This window comes from Suricata suricatta, chromosome 1 (genome assembly GCF_006229205.1).
Source record: "Suricata suricatta isolate VVHF042 chromosome 1, meerkat_22Aug2017_6uvM2_HiC, whole genome shotgun sequence".
Lineage (NCBI taxonomy): Eukaryota > Metazoa > Chordata > Mammalia > Carnivora > Herpestidae > Suricata > Suricata suricatta.
Genome location: NC_043700.1, coordinates 59,253,367 through 59,264,670, shown reverse-complemented (window position 1 = coordinate 59,264,670; position 11,304 = coordinate 59,253,367).

The following is an 11,304-nucleotide window of genomic DNA, read 5'->3' as shown; positions in this document are numbered from 1 at the left end:
GATTTCATTCTTTCTGGCCAGATTTCATTCTTTCTCATTGCCATGTAGTACTCCATTGTGTATATATACCACCTCTTATTGATCCATTCATCAGGTGATGGACATTTAGGCTCTTTCCATGTTTTGGCTATTGTTGACATTGCTGCTATGAACATTGGGGTACATGTGCCCCTATGCATCAGCACTTCTGTATCCCTTGGGTAAATCCCTAGCAGTGCTATTGCTGGGTTATAAGGGGGTTCTATGGATAGTTTTTTGAGGACCCTCCACACTGTTTTCCAGAGTGGCTGCACCAGTTTACATTGCCACCAACAGTGTAGGAGGGTGCCCGTCTCTCCACACCCTCGCCAGCATCTATAGTCTCTTGATTTGTTCATTTTAGCCACTCTGACTGGCGTGAGGTGGTATCTCAGTGTGGTTTTGATTTGATTTTCCCTGATGATGAGTGATGTTGAGCATTGTTTCATGTGCCTGTAGACCATCTGGATGTCCTCTTTGGAGAAGTATCTATTTATGTCTTCTGGGTTATTTGTTTTTTGGGTGTGGAGTTTGGTGAGTTCCTTGTAGATTTTGGATACTAGCCCTTTATCTGATATGTCATTTGCAACTATCTTTTCCCATTCTGTCAGTTGCCTATTAGTTTCCTGCACATTTATATTTATCTTTGTTCATGTATGCAATCATAGACTGAGTAATTGTGAGCTTCATTAGCCTGCATTTTTAGAATACTAACAAAAGGGCACCTGGGTGGCTCATTTGGTTAAATATCCAACTTCAGCTCAGGTCATGATCCCCTGGTTCATGGGTTCAAGCCCCGTGTTGGGATCTGTACTGACAGCTCAGAGCCTGGAGCCTGTTTTGGATTCTGTGTTCTCCTCTCTCTTTGCCCCTTCCTGGCTTGCTGTCTCTCTCTCTCTCTCTCTCTCTCTCTCTCTCTCACACACACACACACACACACACACACACTCTCTCTCTCTCTCTCTCTCTCTCTCTCTCCTCTCTCTCTCTCTCAAAAATAAATAAACATTAGAATACTAACAAGAGAGACTATTAATATTTTGCTTTCTTTCAAATACCATAATTTCTTAGGCTTAGCTTAAAATTGATAATTCATGCCCCAAATAGCTTTAAAATCACTAGATTATTTCAAAGTTTACCTTCTGAATTTTCTCTCTGAAGTTTAATAGAATTACCAGCACAAAAAATCCCCCATGCTTAAATGCTTTAAGATGAAAATACTTAGTCCCCTTTCATAAATTACTGAATTTTTTGTATCTTGTAGACTTCCACAATGGTATTAGGTTTGTGAACAACAGTTCCTTTGGCCTCTTACTGATGGAGCATCCTACTTGGGTCACAGTGTTGGGAAAATGCCCACTGACAACAGCAAGCGCTGCATTTGTGACTTGCCTAACTCGATTAATTGTTCTCTCTAATAACCTCAGGAAAAAAAAAATGGCTCATGTCTCTTTAGAAAGCAATTCCTGTCTGAACCATTTTGGTAGGCAGGATTCTAAAGTGGGCTCTGAGACACATCATCCTCCCTGCTCTTCCCCGACAGGCATACCTACCTAGACAATCACCTCTGCTTGATTGTGGACGGGACTGTAAATATGATGGGCTAATCACTTCCATGATTATAGTATGTTATATAAGGCTTTGTCTTAGCAGTCTGGAGGGACAGATTCAGAGCAAGAAAGCTCTGTCCTAATGGCCTTGAAAATCCAGTCACCCACAATGTAGAGAAGGCCACATGGCAGTAAGCCTGGGGTAGTTTTCAGAAGCTGAGAATGGGCTTCAGGTAGAAGCCAGAAATATTTCAGTTCAGTGATATCAATACCACAGGGTGCTGACTTTTGGCAACAACCAAGAAGCCTAGAAAACCCTAGGCCTCAAATGAAGTCCCACTCTGGTTGACAGTTTGCAGCTTTGTGAGACCAAAACAGAGGACCCGACAGAAATATACTAGAGTCCTGACCCTAGGAAACTGAATTAATAAAATTGTCCTTTTTAGAGCTTCTCAGTTTGTAATAATTTTTTATGCAGCAATGGAAAACTAATACAAAGGAGCTTACCTAGAAATTCAAAGTCTGTAATGTATTCTGAAAGGTTTCAGGTTACAACTGTACATTGTGGGACACTGTCAGATAAGACTATCTAAGACTGAATCTTGTTTAGGCAAAATATTACTGGATGCCATTCATCATTTTATCCAAAGAAAGATGAAGTTGAATACAAAATGCATGGCTCAGCATTTTGTAAAGCAGGACACCAAAAATTTCCATTATTTGAGAGATCTCTAAGTGAAATACTACTTTATTTTTGACTTTGTTACAAGTTATTTTTTAATGAAAAAGAGAGAGGTGGAGATTAAGAAGAGGAACACTTCCTCAGATTGAGAACAAAATAATGGGAAAGATGTGCCTGTCAAGAACTCTAAGGAAGATGATTATTCTCATTCACTAGGACCTGAGGACAGGCTGGATGCTTGAGTTCTGGAGAGGGAGGCTTGGAAAATGTGCCCTTAGGTTTTTATCATTCTCTGCTCTGGCCTTTTTGGGATGGGGTTAAAGCTATATTAACATCTGTGCTCAGATGGGGAAGAGACCGGTGGCTAATCAGGAAGGTGTTCACCTAAAATTCTTGGTAAATTACATTCAGAAGATGTTTCCCAACAGTTCCTATTTTGAACACACCAGTGTTACTTTCATGAATGTGGTGAGTCACCACCACTGAGGGAGTATGAATGCTTGTTTAGTCTATCATTTTAGATAATTGACTATCTAGTCAAGGCCTCAGTTTTCCTAACTGTGAAGTGTGGGATAATCATGCTTACTTGGGTTGATCTCAGAGACACTAGAGAAGACAGTGAAGGAGTGGGTGGAGAGTAGGTGGGAAAAGAGTTGATCTGATTGATGGCCAGTGAGAAATTGAAGGAAGGACCCATGATGCAGAAGTTGAACTTTGTATTTTGGCTGAGGAAACCATAAAAAACTGAATGAGGAGACACATGCTTTGTAGGATATGGTGCAAATAGAAAAAAAAAAAAGAAAAAGAGTTGGATGATTATATCAGAATAATGGCAAGACGTGACTCAGCAAACTTCAGACAGGAAACTGGTTTCCTCCAGGTAACAATGTCTTTATCTGGTGGGAGATAGTCTTGGCACAGGGGAAGAAGGCTCACTGGGAACATGAGGAAGGAATTGCTGCAATCAGTAAATATTTTGGTGAAAAGGTCCTTATGTAGATATTTGTAAGGAAGGAAAGGTGAAGAAGCCTGGGCCACAGCCTAGTCATTAGAGAAGTGCTCATTGCTTTGGAAAAAGGAAAGTGATAATGATAAATGGAGACCTTCCATAGAAACATGGGAAAGGTATGCTGTGATAATACATGTTGGAGACCCTAGTGCTGGACCTTTCTTCCAAAGAGAAGATGCAGGCGATCTAAGGGGTAAAGTAACAAGCTGAATGAAAAGGATTTGGCCAGTATGTGGAAGATTGCTTACCACTGCTAGCTGACTTTCTGAAGGACAAAGTGGGTGAAGCTTTTATAGGGGGTAAGAAGGCAGGGCACAGGTCAACCCTGGGGGACACTTGTGCTGAAGATGTGCTGTGTGGCCAACTTGCCCATGTTGCCTTCCTCTACTCATGACTGCTTGCCTTTTTAGTGAGTGGATGGGACTGAAAGCCAGATAATTTTGTGAGGCTTGTTGAAGAGGAAATGAAAGTGATTGTCTAAAAATGAGGTTTGTGGTTAGAATTTATCCATGTTAGTAGCATCCTCCAACATCATCATGATTGAGAATTTGTTGTACTCCCTTTAGTAAGAAAGATACATAGAAAAACTCAAATCAGGCTGGAGTATACATATCAGTTATACAGGATATACCTAGTTTTAGCCATTCTGATAATATTTTCTTGATATTTGTATAGGGAATAAAGAATTTTTCAAATATATAATCATTAAAAAGTATAATAAAAAGTTATGAAACCCCAAAGAAGAGTGAGATTTTAGAAACAAATTTAATCTAGTGCAAGTATTTAAGATAGCAGTAAAATCTTGGTTTGCAAGCATAATTCATTCTGGAAACATGCTTGTAATCCAAAGCACTCACATACCAAAGCAAATTTCAAGAACCATTGGCTCAGTTGTGATCATGTGACATTCGGCGTCATGTACTACTCTTATTGTAAAACATAGCTTGTTTATCAAGTTAAAAATGGTTAGAAATGTTTGCTCATCTTGTGGAACACTCGCAGAACAAGTTACTCTCAATCTAAGGTTTTGCTGTACTTTGAAAGCCAGGACTGATAAAAATGAGGAGAGGAAAGGAATAAAGAATATACATTATGTATATCCATGAATGTAAATAATAATGGGGCATATTTCAAATTCCCATAATGTATTGTGCTATTGAACAAACTTATTAATTTACTCAGTTTTATTTCTTTCAGCTTGACCAACTGATTAGTCCTTATCTGTTGTACTTACTTTTCTCCCAAGACATACCCCCATGACCAGATACCACTCTTATGATTACATTGAAATTTCATGGCCCCCACTTTGACCAGCCTCTGACCTAGGCCACTCACACAATATGCTTTTTCTTCTCCTTAGAACCTTAGTAGAAAAAGAACTTAATCTGTGAGATGCTAGCTGATTCTAATTCCATACCCCTAAATAAATTCTTCATGGGTATACTATGTCCTCTTTTTAAAATTATTTTTAAAATTCCTTGCTCAGTCAGACAAAGGATTATTCAAAAATTCTCCATATCACTCAGGTCCTCAGTCCCCCTTCTGCTTCTCCAATCTCAGCAGAAGACCTGTGTTTTTTGCATGTATTACTTATTAACTAGATGGAAGTTGGTTGTGAGGATAATGTCAAAGCTATCAGAAAGGTTGAAAATAATCTTGTCTATGTCTCACTTTACAGATAAAGATACTAAGGGTTAATTCCCCAGGAAACATGGAAAACTTCTGTTAAAAAGAATTAATATTGTGGCCATTCTTCAACTTGTTAGAATTTATAGTATACCATCAAAAAGCTGTTGTATTGGGGCGCCTGGGTGGCTCAGTCGGTTAAGCCTCCGACTTCGGCTCAGGTCAGATCTCACTTTCGTCGGTTTGAGCCCCGCGTCAGGCTCTGTGCTGACAGCTCAGAGCCTGGAGCCTGCTTCTGGTTCTGTGTCTCCTTCTCTCTCTGCCCCTCCCCCTCTCATGCTCTGTCTCTCTCTGTGTCAAAAATAAATAAAACATTAAAAAAAATTAAAAAAAAAAGCTGTTGTATTGACCAAGTAATTGAATTTCTGTACCAGCCCTTAAATAGAGAAAAGAGCAATAGTCTAGATTTCTTCCTTGTTCCCCAATTCCACATCCTAATCCAAATTCAAAGTCTTTTAAAAAAATTTTTAATGTTTTTAATTTATTTTTGAAAGATAGAGACAGCATGAGCAGGGTAGGGTCAGAGATAGAGGGAGACACAGAATCCGCGGCAGGCTCCAGACTCTGAGCTAGTGGTCAGCACAGAGCCCAACACAGGGCTTGAACCCAGAAACTGTGAGATCATGATCTGAGCCGAAGCCGAACGCTTAACTGACTGAGCCACCCAGGCGCCCCTCCAAATTCAAAGTCTTACCTCTAATATCTTAAGTCCCAAATCTTCATCCCTAAATTTACTTTGCTCTTTGTTTGCCTTGAGATAATAAAATTGCATTTTAAAATCATACTCTTGAAAATGCTTTCCATTGCCACGTACTATAGTTCTGTGAGGAAAAAGTTTCAAAAGTCTTTGTAAATATCCAAATATTAGCTGTTCGGTAGAAGAATGTTTGCTCTCATTTTATTTCAAACAGCAGAGCTTGGATCAGTGGGTGAAAGATACAGGGATGCCCATTTAAGCTCAATATGTAATCAATCAGCAATTATTTCTGCATCTGCAATAGGCTAGGCATTATTCTAGAAGCAGGGGACATAGTGGTAAAGTATATGTGTATATATATAGTCCCTGCTTTCTTTGGGGGCTTATTTTCTGTGCTGCATCAGATAATCAACTGAAAACCAAGTAGACCTATAGTTTAATGTTGGGTGACAGTAAGTATTATGAAGAAAAATAAAGATAAGAGAGTAGAGAGTGACTAGTGAGTTCCTCTGAGCAGGTGACATTCAAGCAGACATCTGAATGAAGTTAGGGGTCAAGTCCTACAAAAGCTTGCGGGGATGTCGTTCTCATCAGGCATTGGGAAAGGCAAGTAGTCTTCATTTGGAAACACAAGAAATTGGCTTCTTTGTGGTTTCGTGGGTTCACCCTCTTAGAACTGTTTAGAGTCTGGATTACCTTCTAGAGAATTTGAGATGATATTCTTGCATTAGTAAGTGATTGAAACTAGTCAACCTTGAGATTTCTTTCCAGCTTTAAAATTCTGTATATTTACCTCACAAAACCATAGAGCTTAGAACTTAAAGTAAGAAAAAAAAATAGGAGAAAAAAAGATGCAAAAGTGTGTTTGGAAGAGGTAACAGTAAAGTATAGGTTAGAGACTATTGATGCATGACTTTGGTCCTTGTTGACATTCATGTTTGGGAAGCAAATACAGCTAAATGTCAAATAGAATGGGGGTGTGATGAGTCAGAAGTTAAAGTAATTTAGGTCATTCAGTTATGCAGAGATGCATTAAATGATTCAGAAATCATGGGAAATGACTTATAAGAGCTGATACTAAACTTTTTATGGGAAGTAGTTTTAAAAGAAACAATTGTTTATAAGTCTTGCATGATACATTGTTTTAAATTAGAAAACCAAAAATGGTTGAAGTAGCATTTATAAATTTCTTTGTGCTCTTCGGAAGGAAGGCATTGCCACCCATTTTCATCTTTGTTTCTGATAAGATTTTAACTTTAAGTTTTTAAAAGTCTGCCAGAATATAAAGATAATTAGAATTAGAATTTATTTACTGTTAGAATGTTAAAAAATGGGCTGACCTGTTTTTGTGTTTGAACCTTACACAGGGAAATGCATTTTAAAAATGAAATTAAAGAATTTCTTAGGAAACCTCTAGAATTATAACATGGTATTTTATCTTTTGGAGTAGAAAGTAAATGCCATAAGTAATAGGTAAAAATGTGAACACATTTAACATCACAACTTGGTATTAAAAATAGACTTAGTTGGACAATATTTATACCTCATGTCTTGACTTTAATCAAGTAGTTTTGCAAACCAGAAAGAGCTCTATTTTTTTTTCATTCATGTATATCTCCTCTCTCCCTCTGAATCAATCATCTATCAAAATCAGTGAAAACTATACACAGAAATTAGGAAGTACACATACCAGGAGGGGGAATAGAGACCAGTGGACATTACAGAGGAGGAAAATTGAGTGCCCAAAGGTAAAATATTTGTGAAGCATCACATTGTCAGTCAAAGGAAAGTGTCAGGAATTGAACACACCAGAGTTTCTAGTCTCTGAGCCAACTCCAAGATAATTCTCCCCCTTAACTGACATTTATGGAGAACAGATGTGGTGCCACTGTGGTGTATGGGAAATTAGTTCTGCCTACTTCTTTTCTGAACACATATGTGTATTACACATGTATATTTAGCTAAAGAAGGACCATATTTTGCCAAGTTCTCATCCAACATGTTTTTCTAGTAGCTTGGGGGATGACTAGAAGAACTTGGGAACGAGTCCAAAGAATGATAAATGAGAGGGGTCAGGCCAAAATGGAGGTGGGCAGATGTCATGCTTTTAGCATGCATGGTTGATAGCATTGTTCCTGCTTTGCTTTTGTGTTTCCAAGTGAGGATATTGTCAGGGAGACCAATGAACCTGAATTGTATGAAATATAAAAGATTACAGGAGAGAAACAGCTGCTCAAAGCCAAGTTTGCTTTCAAGACGTGTCTTTCATGGAGACCACAAGCATTCAATCTAATGAAGAGTGAGAACAACTTGAACAGTGAGTGAAATAAAACATCTGACAGACCTCCTGGGGCCAGGCGTTATAGGTTAGGGAGGGCAATTCACAAACTGATACATAGATCATCCCACCCTTAATTTGTGTAGGCTTGTTTCTTGTTTCCTATAATTGATTTGGGCCCAAGAAACTTGTGAAATTTAGGAGAATCTGGGGGGAAAATCTCACGTTGAGACCTCATCTCAAATTCACCCACATTAGCGGGCACTTAGACACCTGAGTGACAACTGAAACTCTGGATAAGCTAAAGACTATTTGTCATGTTTGCAAGGAATTTCTTACCTCCAGGCATTTGCACAAGTTGTTTCCTCTGTAAAGAATGCTTGTCCATACAACCTTAGTTGCCCTAGCCTTAGTTACTTTTCAGATGCTGCTCTGGACGTTCTTCCTAGAAAGCCTTCTCTGATGTAAGACTGGGTCAAGTGCTTATACACACATAGCTCTTACTGCACTTATTATAGTTCTTGTTGGTTTCTTAGAAGACAGGAATGACTCTAACCTTACATCCAGCATAGTGCCTCCAAACCTGGAAGTCTTCAGATTTGCTGGAGCTCAGGGCCAAGGGGAGGAGCAGGGTAAAGAAGGAAAGCTGTTTGCAAAGATCAAATTAAGAAGGATCTTAAGAACTAAAGGAGTTTGGTTCTAGTCCAAACATCTACTCAGTGTAAAAAGAGCTCATCCAGGTCCTAAAGCATAGTAATAATTTACATTGCTAATCAGTCAAGGCAGAAAAAAAATCAATTGATTACACGTATAATTCATAGCAGATATTGGGAACCCAAGGGGCTCCATTTAGTTCCACCGGCACCTTATCTTTCTGAGCCTATACTTTGACATTTTATGGGACGGGGACAAGGTGTTGTTCTTACTCTTAAGACGGATCCTTAGATGCTTGAGAGACGGAGATTATGGTGCTGAGGCATGTACTTGTTCTGCCCTGTCATTTTGTCCTGTTCTGCAGGGTTCCTGGAGCAGGGTCTGCAAGGCAGGGGGTCTTATTTACCTTAAGGGTTCCCTTGGCCTTGTCCCTGTCAACACATTCATATGGATTCAACCATCTCCAACCAGAGGCTCACTGGTAAAACACCCACTTCCCTGAGTGATGACAACTCTCTGTTCTCATATGATATAAAAACTTGCAACCAAAATGTTGCCCTTCTCTGCTTCCAGCTCCCCTATGACAGTAACCATATGATCACCTTCTGAAAACCTTGTCGTGTTTCTGTTTTAAAGAACAAAGACATTTCTCTGGCATCCGGTGTTCTAAGCCATGTGTCTCTCTTTTCTTTATATCAATCCCAAATGCTAAGCAGTGTTATTTTGCTTTTGACTTCTAATCTGGTCTGTTAGGTTTTGTAAGCAGCAAATTATAGCTAGCTCTATAATTTCCTTAAAAGGATATGATTGTCTCTTAAAAGGTTCTTGCTACTGTGGCTTAGGATCATTGAATTGGCCATAAATCTTACATGCCCATTTGATGATAACCTAATACAACACTACAGTTGGTAGGAACAATAGCCCATAAAGGGTAATCAATACTGGAACCCTGCTGGCCTTGACATTCTGTCAGCACAAGATAGCCTGAGGAAGCCCAGATGGAGCCAACCTCTACTGGTCTGTGGGCAGGAAAAGAAGGCACAAATGGCAAAGTCTAAAGGAGCCATTTCTAACGTGACAAGCGAGTTTAGGGAAAGATAAATAAAATCATTCTTGGGACCAATGTGTAAAGTGACAGTTGAAATAACCTCATCTATGGCAAGTGTAGGATTGAATTTGCACTTTATTTTTTTATGATTTTTAAGAGATGGTAAAATACTATATACATGTAAATAAAAACATTTTTGATTATCACATCTTGTAAAATGTGAAGGCTAAATTGAGACTAACATAATATTTTGAAAAAAGTAATATAAAATTTGCAATTTAACTTTGAAATTTACCATAACTTTACTTATTTATTTACTTATTTATTTATTTTTAATATAGTTTATTGTCAAGTTGGTTTCCATATAACACCCAGTGCTCATTCCAACATGTACTCTCCTCCATGGCCTCTCCTCCATCCCCCCATCAACTCTCAGTTTGTTCTCAGTATTGAAGTCTCTTAAGGTTTGCCTCCCTCCCTCTCCTTAACTATTTTTTCCCTTCCCCTTCCCTATGGTCCTCTGTTAAGCTTCTCCTGTTCCACATATGAGTGAAAACATATGGTATCTGTCCTTTTCTGTCTGACTTATTTCACTTAGCATGACACCCTGGAGTTTCATCCACTTTGCTACAAAAGGCCAGATTTCATTCTTTCTCATTGCCATGTAGTATTCCATTGTATATATAAACCACATAAGATAACTTTTAAATTAATGTTAACTTCAAAAATATTTAAATGGGAGAACATATGATAAAATAGAGGTGGACAAAGATGTCTATTATGCATCTTGTTATTGAGCTAACTTTTTCCCAAATTAAGAATGGTTGCACTTTTGGAGTGCTCTAGATTTTCAGGACTCCAGGTCACTACTTCATAAATGTTTATCCCATCATATTTTAGGGGCTCTCAGGATCATGAAAAAGTCAATTTTGAAGTACAAGTATTAAAATCATTAGAAACAAACATTCTTTAAAGTAATAGATGCCCCAAATTTCTAAGTTAGACTAGAACTTATTATAAAGAGATCAACCTATACATATTTTCTTTCTATTGACTCTTTGCTGGATCTTCATGTGTATTTTTAATTAAAAAAATAATTATTTATTTTGAGAGATAGAGTACATGCTGATGTGTGGGAGAGGGACAGAGAGAGAGAGAGGAGACCGAGAGAATCACCAAACCATGAGATCATGACCTGAGCCCAAATCAAGAGTCAGACGCTTAAGGAACTGAGCCATCCAGGTGCCCCATTAATTTTTAATTTTGATTTTAGGGAAAAATTGGAGCAGATGTTAGTAGTATTTTCTGTATTTAAGTAGAAAAAATAGAAAAATGACCTTGTGCAGATTTGAGCTTCTTACACCTATGTCTAACTATCTGAATATTTTTCAACACAATTATCAAAGTAGATATGACTATTTATACAGTTATTAAATACTATATTTTATTCATCAATACAGTTTGAATAGCACACAGGTGTTTTTTTCTTAGAAAAATTTCCTTTAATGTTTATTTTTGAGAGAGAGTGACTGGGGGGAGAGCAGAGAGAGAGGGAGACACAGATTCTGAGGCAGGCTCCAGGATCTGAGCTGTCAGCCCAGAGCTTGACACAGAGCTTGAACTCACAAACTGTAAGATCATAACCTGAGCTGAAGTTGGACGCCTACCCAACTGAGCCACCC